The 15,521-nt window shown below is 46.1% G+C and overlaps 1 protein-coding gene across 1 annotated transcript in view; it reads right to left on the bottom strand.

Moving 5' to 3' along the window:
• LGR6 (leucine rich repeat containing G protein-coupled receptor 6) overlaps nucleotides 1-15,521 on the bottom strand; it is a 140,875-nt gene that overhangs the window by 124,373 nt on the left and 981 nt on the right. The window lies entirely within an intron of this gene.

The following is a 15,521-nucleotide window of genomic DNA, read 5'->3' as shown; positions in this document are numbered from 1 at the left end:
ATTTGCATTTATTTACAAATGTGCAGGATGAGCATACATGCCTTAAACACTCCCAACAGTCCACAGCTCCTACATCTGATCTTCAGGCACACAGGCAGCACCTCCAAAATACTTATAGATTCCAAAAGACAGCTCTCTGCCTCTTCCTCTGTGCCTGGGGCAGTTTTTTTCCACTGAGCATACTTGAGAATAATTCCTACTGAACTCAACAGGAGCTTTGTCCTAAGTAAACATATTTAGGATTTGGCTGCAATTCTTAATATCTATCTATTTCTTTTAAAGAAGCAAATTTGCTGATGCTCCCATTATAAAGGCTCTTTCCCCCATACATATATTTTTTTGAAACAAGTGACAGAACTTATCACTCGGGCACAAAGCTCTGCCTTCACAAAACATACGGAGATGGTAGAAATCTAAAAACCACAGGCAAGCTTTTGAATGTACCAGAACTCTTCTCCAGGAAGGATGTTAAGCAATGAACAAATACATAAATGGGGAAGGTGGAAGGGGAAAGGTATTACTGGGAATGACAGAAGCTCGTGTTTGTAACACTCTCCAGATATAATGGAGGAGGCATTTTGCAAGCTTAATCAGGTTAGATAAGTCTGCAAAGCTCCTTCTCCCTTTGAACTGTTACGAAGTACAGACACAGGGTTCCAACAAGGCCAGCAACATCTTTCTATCTCCCTGTGTCTCTCACTTTTCCTTCTCTGTTTAACATCCAGCCTGAATAAGAGTTCTGGTAAACTCAAAAGCTTGCACTCCATGTTGTCATTTTGGGTCGGCCTCCTACACACACACACTGCTTGACTAATGTATCTGCCTTGGTAGCTCAGTTGGTAAAGCATGAGATGCTTAATCTTAGCGTTGTGGGTTCGAGCCCCATGTTGGGCAAAAGATTCCTGCATTGCATGGGGTTGGACTAGATCAGAGGTCAGCAAACTTTTTCAGCAGGGGGCCGGTCCACTGTCCCTCAGACCTTGTGGGGGGGGGGGACTATATTTTGAGGAGGTGGGGAAATGAATGAATTCCTATGCCCCACAAATAACCCAGAGATGCATTTTAAATTCTACTCATGTAAAAACACGCTGATTCCCGGACTGTCCGCAGGCCGGATTTAGAAGGTGATTGAGCCAGATCCAGCCCCTGGGTCTTAGTTTGCCTACCCATGGACTAGATGGTCCTTGTGGTCCCTTCCAGCTCTATGATTCTATATACAGTGGTACCTCAGGTTACGAACAGCCCTGTTAACAAACGATTCGGACAACGAACTCCGCAAAACCGGAATAGGTGTTCTGGTTAGCGAACTTTGCCCCGGAAGACAAACAGAAGCCGAACGGTGTAAGGGCACCGGCGGCAGGAGGCCTCAGTAGGGAAAGCACGCCTCAGTTTAAGAATGCTTTGGTTTAAGAACGGACTTCCGGAACGGGTTAAGTTCATAAACTGAGGTACCACTGTATATATTTTTTCTAATGAACCAGCTGCTTGAGCTTTTCGACTCTTTTTTTTTTCTTTTAAGGCACCCATCGTGTGTTTTCTACATGCTATATACAGAACAACCCAAAATATGGAGAATCCGCCAATAGAATGGGCAGGTGGCCGAACACGACATTGTGAGACCAAGATGGCGGTACTCAAGGCATGCAGAGCGTGCTGAACCAAGCCGCCTTTCCTCTCAGGAAATGACCATCCTTCTCCTCTCTCTCCCTCGCACAATCTCTCTCTCACACAACCTTTCCTTAGTCAACAGGAGGTATTTCCTTTCTATTTCACTCCCATGCAGATCCCTTTTTTTTCTGAAGCAGGCCGGGTCCCGACAAGATGCTGCCGCGCCTGGGCCTCGCCTTCCCTTTGAACATGGGGGAATGTTATTAATTGCCCGCCCTGGGGGAACATTCTCGGCTGGAAACTATTCAGTCTCCCCGGGGTCCCTTTGTAGTGGGACCTGCGGCTGCTCCTGCCGGGAGCCAAGAGGTTCCAAGAACGGCTCCCACACGTACAGGTGTGCCTGACTCACTCCCCACCCCCCACCCATAGGGGGGGCTCCTTTCATTTGAAAAATCCTCCCCCTTCAAGCAGGGTTTAGGCAGCTACAGGAAAGTTCTGGGATGAAGACGGGCAGAAGAGCCAGGCAATTTTAATCGGGGGTGGGGGGTGGGGAAGAAAGCTCTACATTTTCCTCAGAACCCATTGTTTTTTGTCTGGGCAATGGTCCCCTATTCCATGTCATTACAAGCCATGGAAATAATGTGAGGTGCTCTGATCCTGTAGCTAACTGTTATGTTTGAATGATTTTATTTTTTTAAATCCTCTGAACAGCCTTGTAAGGTAAGTTATTTATTTACTTAAACTCAGATGGGTGGGGTATAGGTAACAAAATTGTTATTAATGTTATATAATAAAATCACAGAGAGCCATAAATTATTATTATCAAAATGTATCTAATAATACATTGGAGGAGCCCATTTAGTCTGATGCATGACCCACAACAGGTTGTACCATGAGGCTCTTGACTGGTTTTGCTGCAACAGAGAAATCCCCATAGAGTGCTTCAACAATGAATGTAAGAACTGCCTTGCTGGATCACATCAAGGTCCATTTAATCCAGAATTCTGTTTCAAACAGCAGCCAGGCAGATGTCTCTGGGCACCCACAAAGGGGCGGCCTTGCTACCCTGCAGTTTGTACTATGAGTACCTCTGTACAAGTAAGTTCCAGTCAGCTACACTGGCCAACAATCATACCTGAGGATGTCATTTCAGGCTAATGCATGGACTGGAGCACTTCAGTTTTGCACTTCTCTGAATTTTGCAATGTAGTTACCTCAAACAGACCAAAAGTGTATCAGAAATACATGCTTTAGGGTAAAAATGCATATTAGAATATATAAACGGAACAAATACAATAGAAAACAATGCAATTTTTCATTCCCCCCCCCCATTAATCACAGACAGATGTGGGAACAGCACAGAAACGTCTTACGAATGAGCACATGCACAATAGACAAGGATCAGAAACAGCAATCCATACATTCCGGTCAGGGATGCTAACTCATGGGGGCTGAGCCCTTCCTCCCCCCCCCGCCCCCGTGCCAAAAATCAGGGGGCGGAGGAGGCAGAGCTGAGTGTGGCACGGCTTCAGTGGCCGACTCCTTCACCTCCTGCTGCTACTGCAGAGGGTTGAAGCACCCCCTGCCGATGGCGGCAGCAGGAAGAGGAGGAGCTGCCAGCCACTGAAGCTGCACTGCCACTGCATTTGGTTCTACCCCTGGCTCCTCCAATGTCCCAAAGTTGTGTGTGCGATGTTGGTACATCACACACACAACATCGCCCCCCCTCCCCCAATTGCCCTCGCAAGCTGGCACCTCTGATTCCAATTAATAGGTGTTGACAGACCTATCCTTGATGAATTTGCCTCATCCTTTCTAAAAGCATCTCAGCTTTTAAATATCATCACATTGTGTGGTAGTTAATTTCATAAATTGATCCTATATTACTGATGCATCTTTCAGCACTGTTTTAAGGGTTGCAATAAGGTAATGCACATGAAGCCCTGGGGACACCTGAAAGCTCTATACAAATGTTAAAGGCAATATCATTGTTATTTTGCATGGAAAAGAACTTCTTCGAACCTCTTCTGCCACGCATTTCCATTGCGTTCTAGCCAAGTTCTAGGATTATTAGGGAAAGAGAGAGGGAGGAAGCTTACTGTACCTTTTCTTTCCACACCATATAAAATTTTATGCCGTTCAATCATTCCCCCCTTCCCTTTACAACAATGAAGAGCTAAGCACTTAAGCTTCTCCTTATTTTACTTTTATTTATTTCACAAAATTGTATGCCACTTAATTTTAAAGAAAACCTCTAAGTGGTTTCCTTATAGGGAAGTGCTCACAACTCCTTGACCATTTTAATACTCTGTTGTTGTTGTTGTTGTTGTTGTTGTTGTTGTTGTTGTTGTTCAGTCGTTCAGTCGTGTCCGACTCTTCGTGACCCCATGGACCAGAGCACGCCAGGCACGCCTATCCTTCACTGCCTCTCGCAGTTTGGCCAATACTCTGTACCTTTTCCAATTCTATAATATCTGTTTTGAGAAAACACACCAGAACTATGCACAATATTCTAAGAGCACGATCCTATGAATGTTCAGTCCTATGAATATTCAAGGGAAAGCAAGTCCAGTGCTGGGTTGGAAGAGCTTCTGGAACAATATCTATGTACCAGCTCTGTGCCCTGCCTGTTACTGGAAACTATGCCAAACCTGACTATGTACTGTCCTGACTTTGTCTCTTGCCTGACCCTTTGTTGTAGACTCTGCTTGCTTAGCCTCTGACATTGGACTGGCCCTGGATACTGTTTTGGTTGCTACCCCATTGGTGTTGCCACTGGCAAGTCCCCTGTTTCCTCAGGAGCCCAGTGAGAACAGGATAGGTACTCACAGCCTGTTCAGAACAAAGCCCATAGATCTTATAGGCTGAAACCTGGCCAGTGCTTTCTCAAAAGTTCTAACTGTGATGTCTGTAAAGATGAAACTTTCCTTTCCCTCCAAGTTCTCATCAACTGAGTTTCCCTCTAGGCTCATTAACGTGTTTTGACCATTGCAATATTTCCTTCTCCAGCCTTGACTAGGTAATATATCCAATACACAAACACACAGAAAAACATTCAACAAACATATTTCTCCACTGAGCAACCCTAGCTGGTCCCATCCCTGTTTACTTCCACGGGCTCTTACTTTCTCCAGTGAATCAAAAACATACCGTTCAAGTTCTCCTCAGAACTTTCATAATCTATCATGTCCTTGTTTACCATCTCTCCTACACTGGTGCCATGATGACGCCGCGGCCTGTGCCAAATATGACAGCATCTTCTAGCAAGCCCTACATTTCCTGCAAATATCCTGAAAATTCTGTTGCCTACCAAAAACAATGGCTCGCTAGTAGGGGTGCTTACATCATGGTTTAGCATGCTCTCATTGTTTCCTATGCTTCTTTGTTGGCCTTTGTCCTTTGCGTTTTCCTAAGCTACAAGATATGGGATGTGGGTGGCGCTGTGGGTTAAACCACAGAGCCTAGGGCTTGCTGATCAGAAGGTCAGCGGTTCAAATCCCCGCAACGGGGTGAGCTCCCGTTGCTAGGTCCCAGCTCCTGCTCACCTAGCAGTTCGAAAGCAAGTCAAAAGCGCAAGTAGATAAATAGGTACCACTCCGGCAGGAAGGTAAACGGCATTTCCATGCGCTGCTCTGGTTCACCAGAAGTGGCTTTGCCATGCTGGCCACATGACCCGAAAGCTGTACGCCGGCTCCCTCAGCCATTAACGCAAGATGAGCGCCGCAACCCCAGAGTCGGACACGACTAGACCTAATGGTCAGGGGTCCCTTTACCTTTAAGCTACAAGATACCTGGGCTCGACAGAAGTACATGTGAAAAGGATCTAGGGGCCTTAGTAAGCCATAAGCTTACTATGAGTCAACAGTGTGATGCAGCAGGGAAAAAAACCTAATGCTACTCTATGCTGCACCAACAAAAGTATAGTGTCCAGATCAAGAGAAGTAATAGTCCCACTCTATTCTGCCTTGGTCAGCCCCCACCTGGAGTACAGTGTCCATTTCTGGGCACTGCAATTTAAGAAGGATATTGACAAGCTGGAACATGTGCAGAGAAGGGTGACCAAGAGGACCAAGGGTCTGGAAACCGAGCCTTATGAGGAATGGTTGAGGAAGTTGGGTATGTTTAGGTTGGATAAGCAGAGACTGAGAGGAGATATGATAGCCATCTTCAAATAACTTCACATGGAAGAGGGAGCATGTTTTCTCCTGCTCTAGAGGCTAGGGTCTGAACCAATGAATTCAAGTTACAAGAAAGGAGATTCTGACTAAACATCAGGAAGAAATTTCTGACTGTAAGAGCTGTTCAACTGTGAAACAGGCTTCCTCAGGTTGTGGTGGGCTCACCTTCCTTCGGGGTTTTTAAGCAGAGATTGGATGGCCATCTGTCATGGATGCTTGAGTTGAGATTTCTGCATTGCAGGGGGTTCAACTAGAAGACCCTTGGGATCCCTTCCAACTCTAAGATTCTATGATTCTGCAATGGAAGCCCTATACTACCAGTGGATCTATGCATGTGGACCATACAACACATTCAACACTTAAGAGGGCCTCCCTTAGGGTTTAAACTAGATTGGACAGTGGCAAGTCCATGTTTTAGCTCATTGGTCACCACCAAACATATACAGGCCTCCTTCAGATGAACAGTTTATTGAACAGTCATCCTGCTTGCACAAAGCTTATGCAGAGGTTATACTATGCAGAGTCTTTACTGAACATTGGTTTTGCAGGGTGGCTATATGACAATGAGCACTCATCCTGATTTTCTTGCATAGTGTTTAGAGTTCTTCCCATTAATTAGCTGTTCATCCCTCACTTTCCAGTGCATTTTTCCCATGCCTTTCCTAACTACAAAAAGCCAGTTACATATATATTTGTATTACTGTGCTAGGGTGAAAGAGAGCTTTAATTGTGCAAACCTAATTTTCCAGTAAGCACTTGAATAAAACCCACAAATGAGTGACAGGCTGCTGTTTGTGTGTGAGAGAGAGGGGGGGGAGATTATATTTCATGGGGAAAGGAACAGGTGTGAGGGGGATGCTGATCCCTTCCCTTGCCTGTGCTTTTCCACCCAGAACCTTCTCCTCCCCCCCCCAGCTGTTTTTCTCCTGGCCAGATTTTGAGACCAGTGTAAGCTACTCAGGGAGAAAAGCAGCTACAGGCTGGTGGTGTATAGGAGAACGTGCAGGCAGGGAAGGATTTGCCACTCCCTTCCCACGTACCAGCCTTCTGCACTTTCGTTTGCCACAAGCTGCATTCCAACACATGGACTCTGGTGTTCCATTCAAAACTGCAGCCACTGTGTGTGTGTGTGTGTGTGTGTGTGTGTGTGTTTGTCGATATAATCCAATATTGGAACTATGAAAGCCATTTTACAGGGTGCATCATTGGACTGGTTGTCACCATAGCCATTCCTCAAAGAGAAAAACAAAGGGCTCGGAACTCTCCTGCATTCCACTGCTGCCTCCAACATTCCCACTCATAAACCATAATTTATTTCATCTCAGGGCTGCTGCTCCAGGTGTCTTTTTTTATTATGTGTTCGTGATTATTTGTGCTCATGATGCTTTCGGGACAGTTACACACGATCCTGCTTTTACAGTACTGTTTGTACTTCATGTAAGTTTTCACACTACAAATGTTCCAGACTTCTTCTACTTTTTTTTTTTTTTTTGGCATCCCGCTTTCATTGCACCACTGGGCAGAAGTCCTCCAGCAATAACGCAGTGACCCTGAGGAAGCATCGCAGAACAATTAAGAAAGCTGGATGCTGTGTGGACAGTCCAGTATAAATCTCCTCATAATACACTATCATTGTGTCCGTGTCATGTTGCAGAATACACCTGGGGTGTGGGAACCCGTCCCGAGGGGCTCCAAGTGTGCCGATCTCTTGTTTACTACACTGGGGAAAAAGAGCTCCCAAACTCAGGCTAGTTTGGAAATGTGAAGCCTTTCTCTTTGCCTGCTACTTCCTGAACACGAGCAGGTGAAACAGAAGTGTATGGCACGGCATTATAGACTGCCCTGTGCCCCTCCTCATTCACCCTTCGGCATCCCAAGACCTGCCAGAATAATAATAATAATAAACTTTTTAAAAAAAAAAAAACTTTTCAAAGCCAGTCTTAAATTCCTATAATCGCTAGTTAGAGCTCCTCACGAGCAGATCTAAGGGCATGAGCTCAGTGCTTGCAGTGCCCTGGGCAGATTTATAAGTTGCTTCTTCAGAAAGGGGAGGGCCGAGGTGGAGAGGGAGCTGACAGACTAGGCTTGCTGTGTTCCACTGTCCTCCACAAAGCCAGGGGGTGGGAGCAGCTGCTTGCTTCGCTGTGACCTGACCAAGCCAGTAATTCTGCAGAGCTCCAGAGCCTTTACAGCCATCTCAGTTCTCAGCGCCGGCACTGGCCAACCGTAGCTTTCCCAGCCCGAAGCTCCGCCGCACTCTCCACCAGCGCTGGGGTGCTCTGGGTTTTGCACCTAGATGCTCCCTCAGTGCTTTGCTTCCTTCACAGAGACTGGAAGCATTTTTCCTTAAGCTAGGAGCACTTCTTTCCCGTTGAGCAAAAATTAAAAATGATGACATCTTGCTGACATGATGCCTTTCATCTACAGCACCATGTGTGGCTAAGATGATCCACGAAAAGGCTTGTCTCCACAGAAATTTGAGCTGCTTAATTAACTTTGGTTTATAATGAACCTCAGCATTCCTGTAGCACTTCTGAGAGTTTAAACCACTTTGTGTACATTCTATTGTAATCGTCACAACAACCCTGTAAGGTTAGAATTAACTCTGATTAAATTATACACACACACACACGATGTCATATGGTTAATTATATTAGCCATATCATCATTCCCTGTCATTGGAGGCTCAGGTGGCCTCAGTGGCCAGGAGTACTTTTAGGAGAACCAGAACCCTTAGTCTAACCTGGGGTGAGAGGAAGCCTCTCCCCTTGGACATATAAAAATTTCAGGGTATCCCAGTAAAGGGATCTGGATTGAAGTTTCATCTGAAAGTCCAGATGGTGGCTAATGGGCCAAAGGACATCCATTTGGCGACCTGGGAGGGATTGCCTTAGTTGATCTGCATCTTGAGGGGACCCTTAACCCTTGTGAGCAATCATCCAGCAGTTGATTTGAATGATTCAGGACACATACCCAATGGCTATGCCAAAGCATACTGTCATTTGTAATCAATAAAGTTGTGGCCAAATTAATTCTAAGATCTTGTCATGTTGCTTTAGTTGCTACTACGTTAGTGCCCCTTTCTGGTTCCGAGGGCACAGTGTGCATGTGCCCACCATGGAACCAATTACCTAGAGGGTGGTGGGCTGTCCCTCACTAGAGATTTTTAGTCAGAGGCTCGTTCCTTCATTTGCCAGGGATGCTCTTAAACTTTGGATTTCCTGTGCTGAGCGAGGAGTTGGATTAGACGGTCTACTACAGGACTCCTTCCGACTCTATTAGTCTAAGATTAGTGCCCCTTTCTGGTTCCGAGGGCACAGTGTGCATGTGTCCACCATGGAACCAATTACCTAGAGGGGCGGTGGGCTGTCCCTCACTAGAGATTTTTAGTCAGAGGCTCGTTCCTTCATTTGCCAGGGATGCTCTTAAACTTTGGATTTCCTGTGCTGAGCGAGGAGTTGGATTAGACGGTCTACTACAGGACTCCTTCCGACTCTATTAGTCTAAGATTCTGAATCCCATGCTTTCAATAGGAGGCTTAAGGGCACGTGCCTAGTGCAGGAGATTGCAATCTGATGCATACCTTACTTCAGATGCCTGTGGGAAACTCGCAAGCAGGACCCAAGCTCAAGAGGACTCTCTCCGCATCCCACAGCTGCCAGCAACACGGCCACTCCTTCCACCAACCCCCACACAGTACCCTTCTGCAAACCAATGTGACTGCCCTTTTCTTCTTCCAGGGGATCATGGGAACTCTCTGCTGCCAGAGACAAAATGCAAGGTGACATTTGGTATGGCGTGATCTGCATTATACCCTTTTTGTGCCTGTCTTTCCCTAAGATGCCTAACTGCCAGCTTTAGCATGATTAGGCTGAGTTCCAGTGGAACATCATGGAACATGTGATTTTCTTTCTACTCACATGATGGCTTGGGGGTCTGATTGAACAGTCTTAGATCTTTCTGAATGCTAATCATGCTGTGGCAAGGCTAGATGAATGCGTTCATGTGATCCTGCCTATACAAGTACTAAATTTACAAACACACCATTTTAGCAATGGAATGGCATTACCTGATCTTGATTCTGCAAGGAATGAATGTGGGGAGAATGTCTAAACTCCTTGGCTAGGAGCCCTAACAGCAAAGCATTGACACATGTACACAGCCATAGAAAGTGCTAATACCACCCACTGTTCCAACACCTCTCTCACAAAAAATAACACAAAATCTGGGTTCCTAATTAATGCTGGAAACAAAGTCTTACGCAGAGCAGCAGAGGCACTCTTATTGGTCCATTATGGCTTCAGGACCAAGATGCACATATCACTTGATTATTTTTACAGCTTTTTCCAATTAAAATGTGAAGTCAGCAATTGGGTTAGAATGGTTGAGCCACATGTCTAATCCTGGTTTTAGCCTATTTTAAGTATATGTTTATTTGTATTATTGTAATCCGACGCAATAGTTTTATTATTGCATTTTAATTATTGTTGCTGATGTATTTTAGTGACTGTAAATCACTTCATTGTATATGAGCCTTTTAAACAAACAAACAAACAAACAAACAAACCCTATATTTAAGGGGCAGACCTTTACAAACTCAGGTGGCCATCTGAATACCCTCTTTCCTTGGTGAGGTGCCACACAGAAGGGACACTTACAACCCAAGCCATCACAGAAATATGCTTAGGTATTCCTCTGAATAAAATGACTTATGTATGCACACTTACTCCCAAGAAAATGTGCATATTAGGATTGCAGCTGTAATGCAAGTTCTGGAAAGAACATTTTTGCTAAAAGAGGAACATTGAGCCACATTCCTGGAATAATATGTAAACTGACTGAAATGGAGAGCAATCAGAATTGGTAAGGCATGTTTCACACGGGAGATACTGTACAGATATCCTAATTGTTTCGGTGTGCTAAATCCTAGCATGATGCCATCCCTGGTCGATGGGATAAAAGGCAACCGGTGAAGACATTATCACTTGAGTGTAGTGAGAATATTTCTGCCCCACCCTGGGAAAGAATGAACGCTACTCAGTGCTATGCTGCGTCTACCCCATAACCAACACTGGGGTTAGAGATGACAGCTTCCTGGCAATTTCTTGTGCCAAATTCCTGTCATAGTTTGGTCCTAGTCTGTCCCTTACCCTCCAGTGCTGGGCAACAGGAGGGGCAAGTGAAAAGGTCAGAGCAAGGCCAAGCCCAAAGTAACAGGCTGCTCTTGGGCACAAAGAGAGAAGGGTGGCACTTGGGTTTCAGATTTGCAGGTGGGCTGCGAAATTCCAGAAACCCACAAAGAATGTCAAAGCCACAGGAAAGCTCCTTTTGGAGTGCTTTCTCAACTGAATTCTGCTTCGAATTGCACCGGAGTGAAGAGCCCACCCTGTTTCAGACGGGCAAGAAAGCCAATTGGGTCCAATTTTCACCGCTGCCCAGAGGGAGGGAGAGCAGGCAAGCGGGGAAAGGCTGATGCTTCTTACCGTTATTTTTTCACATTTGCCGAGCTGATGGGTAAGTGGCAGTGCTGCTGGTGGTGAGGGTAAGCAACAGGAGGGGTTAGAGACTGGCACTAGGGCCCTGAGGCCTTAAGATACTGAGTTCTGTGCCTTCCTCACCCCCAACAGGCGTGGCAGCAACAGGGCAGGTGAGCGAGTAAGGAGGGTCAATGATGTATTCAGTTCACTGGAACTTAATTTAAAAAGAGCTGGTGGCATTCACAGTACTGTGAGCTTCTTATTTATATTAGGGACTTGCCCTATACCAAGGCAGACCATTGGCCCACCTAGTCCAGTACTGTCTGCTCTGATTGGCAGCAGCACTCCAGGGTTTCATCCAAGCAGGGGACGTTCCTGGCCTGACCTGGAGCTGCCTGGAACCTTTCACATACAAAGCATCAAAGGAAGATGCTCTGAGCAAATGGCATCTGCCTTCTGTTTAATGGCCTTATCTTGCCAACATTACTGCCTATGCCCTTTTTGCTCAACTACTGAGAAAGCTTATAACAATGACTTGCAGGAACTGAGCATTTAGATGCTAGAAACCAGCAACTGTATAAATAAGATACATTTATAAAGCAGTTTGTATAAATCTATAAGCCAGACAAATCCATAAACCGGTGTAGCTATTCTTCCTGAATTCTTGTTGATCTACTCAATCCGTAGGGGGTTGCTCTGCTGATTCACACTGCAGGGTTCTAGTCCAAGGGGGTAAAGCTTGAGCAACGAGATCCACATGTGTCTAATCACATTTAGATTGGAGTTCCCAATCAAGTTTAAACTGGGATGCCCCTTACAGCCTGAGGTGCAGGGCTTGGGAGGGAGGGAGGAATCTATAGCACCAAGAGATACTTGGTGTTGAGAAAGACTCACACTTACAATTACCAGTTACAAGCAACACCTCTGAGTTTGAAATATCCATGTACATGATGGGATCCATCCACTCTTTGGAAAATGCGACAAACTCTAAGTGCACAGGAAAAAGGAGCAGATAGCGAACACATGAAAAACTTTTCTATTCAAAGGATGGCCTTGGGAGAATCTATACTTTATAGTGCAAGGATGCTTACCACAAAGAGCTGTCAATGGCGCCACCACATGCCCAAACTAGGCAAGTGCCTACAAGAGGGATACGTTGCAAAGTGATTACTTTGCGACCCATCCTGCTGAACTCTTGAAAAGCTCTGCTCAGAAATAGGGTTAGATCTGTGTAAAGCAACAAATATTTCCAGATGCAGCAAATTCTGATGTATCCTTCTTGGTCAGAGAAAAGGAGTCTGAAATATCCCTGGAAATGGAAAATTCTGATACATATTTATATCCCAGATGTTGCAACCTTCATGATTACTGTAGTGTTCCTTTAGCTATTACGGCCAGGAATATGTTCTTTGTGATCTTGCAATCGTGCTAGAACTGTTACAAAACTCAGTAATAGCTAAGAGGCAAATTGTACATTAGTATGTGCAACAATGCTGCAACTCATTTTAAAAACTAAACTTCTTTAGGATGGAATTTAGACCAAAAGAGAAGGAGGACATGCTTAACTCTTTCCCCACTCACTCTTTGTTTACTCCAAATTTCCCCCAAAGGTTTTTGCCTCTCATGATTTTGAATGCATGTTTACCATTCTCCCTTGCACAGTTTAGTTCTGAGTTTATGGATGTTGATGAGGCAAACTGGGCCCAGACACCTGATGCATCTTTTACATTCCAGTTTTTGTGTCTAGATTTTGCGGGTTCTCCTATGCAGAGTTTACGTGTGCATAATCTAGCCTGGGTGTAGGAAGGTGGTTGTGATGAACTTGTGGCCAACAAATAGGGCATTTGTCACTGGTCTTAATTTCTAGCTGTATGATAGTCAACCTCTGCAGTAATGCAGTGGGACAGCAATAGCAGCTGTTGCTGCTGTGGTACAAGCAGCTTCAGGGCAACAGGACGGAAGGGTGAAAGTAAAGATCTTGTCAAATCTAGAGTTAAGAGATTTCTCCTGGGTTTTAAAGGCAGGATGTGTGAGGATGAATTTAAAAGGCAAATTGAGTCCCCTAACAGCACTTCTCAGATAGCATCCTAAGATCAATGACACAATGAGCTGCTCAAGCACAGTACTCTGACCTAGATATAACTCCTAATGAGGCCTGGGGGCATCATGTGTTGGAGTGTGCTATGCAAAAACAACACACTGGTCCAGAAAAAATTCTGGTGCATCTCAAAGGAGACCGTATTCTGGTCATGGGGATGCATGATATGGGGCAGCTCAAAGCTTACATGGGCACATACACTTCAGTTCTTTATTCAGGCTGTGTCAAATAGCCAACTAGGAACCAACTTTCCCCTCATTAATCCACTGATCAGTAAGCCTCCTTCTGAAGGGTAGCTCATTGGACTCTTAATCTCAGGGTCATGGGCTCAAGCACCACATTGGGCAAAAGACTGCTGCACTGCAAGGGGTTGGGCTAGATGACCCTCGTGGTCCTTCCCAACGCTGCAATTCTACAAATGTAAGATTTCAGGTGGCATTTTACCAGAGTAGACCCATTGAAATCAATGGACATGACCAAGTTAGGTCTATTGATTTCAATGGCTCCATTGAGTAAAACTTAGTTGAATGCCACCCTTTAACTCCCGAGCTGCAGCTACCGATCCCGCCAAATCCATTTGCTGAGTGCCTCTGGATGTGAAGTGTGACGTGAGGCCAATATCCTAGGGGGTACCATGGGTGTGTGCGGCAGGGCCGTCTTTAGCAGATGCGGCGCAGGGGTGCAAATATCCACCCAGTGCCCCCAAATTACCACGGATAGTGTTGGGGTGGCCATAGCTGTGCACTGCCAGCCATCAGGGGTGGGGGTGGTGCAACTTTTCCCCATGCCGCTGCGGGAGATCCCTGTAGAGGCTTGGGAGTGAAGTTGCTCCCCTCCCAAGCCACCGCGGGAGGAGAGTGCAGCTTCCCTCCCAAGCCTCCATGGGAGGAGAGTGATCCCCACAGAGGGAAGCTGCGCGCCCACCAGCAATATGGTTGGCGGGGTGCAGCTTCCATCCCAAGCCTCTGCGGGGTTCACTCTCCTCCCGAGGAGGCTTGGGAGGGAAGCTGCATGCCCGCCAGCCTTATGGTTGACAGGGCACAGCTGGTGGGCATGCAGGGAAAGGGGAGGCCGCCGGCAAAGCCGCTCAGCTCCCCCACTTGATGTGGCGCCCCAAGAGGCCAGCACCCTGGCGCAACGCAGCACTAAGCCCTATGGGAAAGACGGCTCTGGTGTGTGGACGGTTTACTCCAGCAAGTTCCCTTGTGTGTCATGCTTCCCAGTTAGCTAGGATAGCATCCCTCTGAAATGGTGGTATCTTTCTTTCCCAAATGACTCCTTCCAGGGGGTTCCACAGAATATTGCTACTTATAGGCATCTCCCACTATCACTCCTGAGGCACTAGGAAAATGGACGTTAAAGCAGCATCTTGGCTTGCTGTGAACATATATCTTGGCTGGGTCCAGGATTTTCCTTTATAGAAGTCCATGCACACTTTCCAAAGCGTTTAGGAGAAATGCACAGCAGGTGAGTTATCGCACTCAAGGAAGTCGGAAAACCAGAACTCAAAGTTGAGTCATCTGCCAGTTTCTCCGCTCTAAGCACTAGGAAATACTGCCCAATATAGCACTGCTTGGTGGGGATGAGCAAACTTCAGCCCTCTTTGCCAGGTATGCCATGTAATTATTTTCAACAGCCAGGCAACCCTCACAAATCCCCAACATTCTCTCCTTGTATAGAAAGCAAAGCCAGGTTCTCTGCATCCCACCATTGCTTCCATCGTGCAGGACAGTTCTGCGCTCGTTAAACTTTCAGTGCCCAAATAGACAAAGTGTCTTTCAGGAGCAGCCTTCCAGCTCCTCTCGTTCAAAGCTAGAGCGCCCGTCCACCCCTGAGAGGCAAGGAAACGAGGCGTGCAGAAAGGCAACCCCCAGAGTTTCCAAGCCATCCTCCAGTCACCGATCAATGAGCAAACAAACAACTCTCCCGAGAGAAGACGTGAAACTTCTCAAATGCTGCTTGGAAGCCAATCAGCAAATCTCCTTTACCTTGACTCGTTCAGGTTCACCGTACCCGGCAGAGCTGGAAAATGTTTCCCAAAGCTCACTGAACTTCCCACTTCGCTGGGAACTTCAAGCCGGATCCTGACGGTTCCAGAGCCTAAGTCAGCGTTGCCTCTTGAAATGTTTGAAAGACGGATCCCACAGCAGTTTGCAGTAA

Source organism: Lacerta agilis, chromosome 6 (genome assembly GCF_009819535.1).
Source record: "Lacerta agilis isolate rLacAgi1 chromosome 6, rLacAgi1.pri, whole genome shotgun sequence".
Lineage (NCBI taxonomy): Eukaryota > Metazoa > Chordata > Lepidosauria > Squamata > Lacertidae > Lacerta > Lacerta agilis.
The sequence above is the reverse complement of the archived record's forward strand: the minus strand, read 5'-3'. Positions and strand labels throughout refer to the sequence as shown.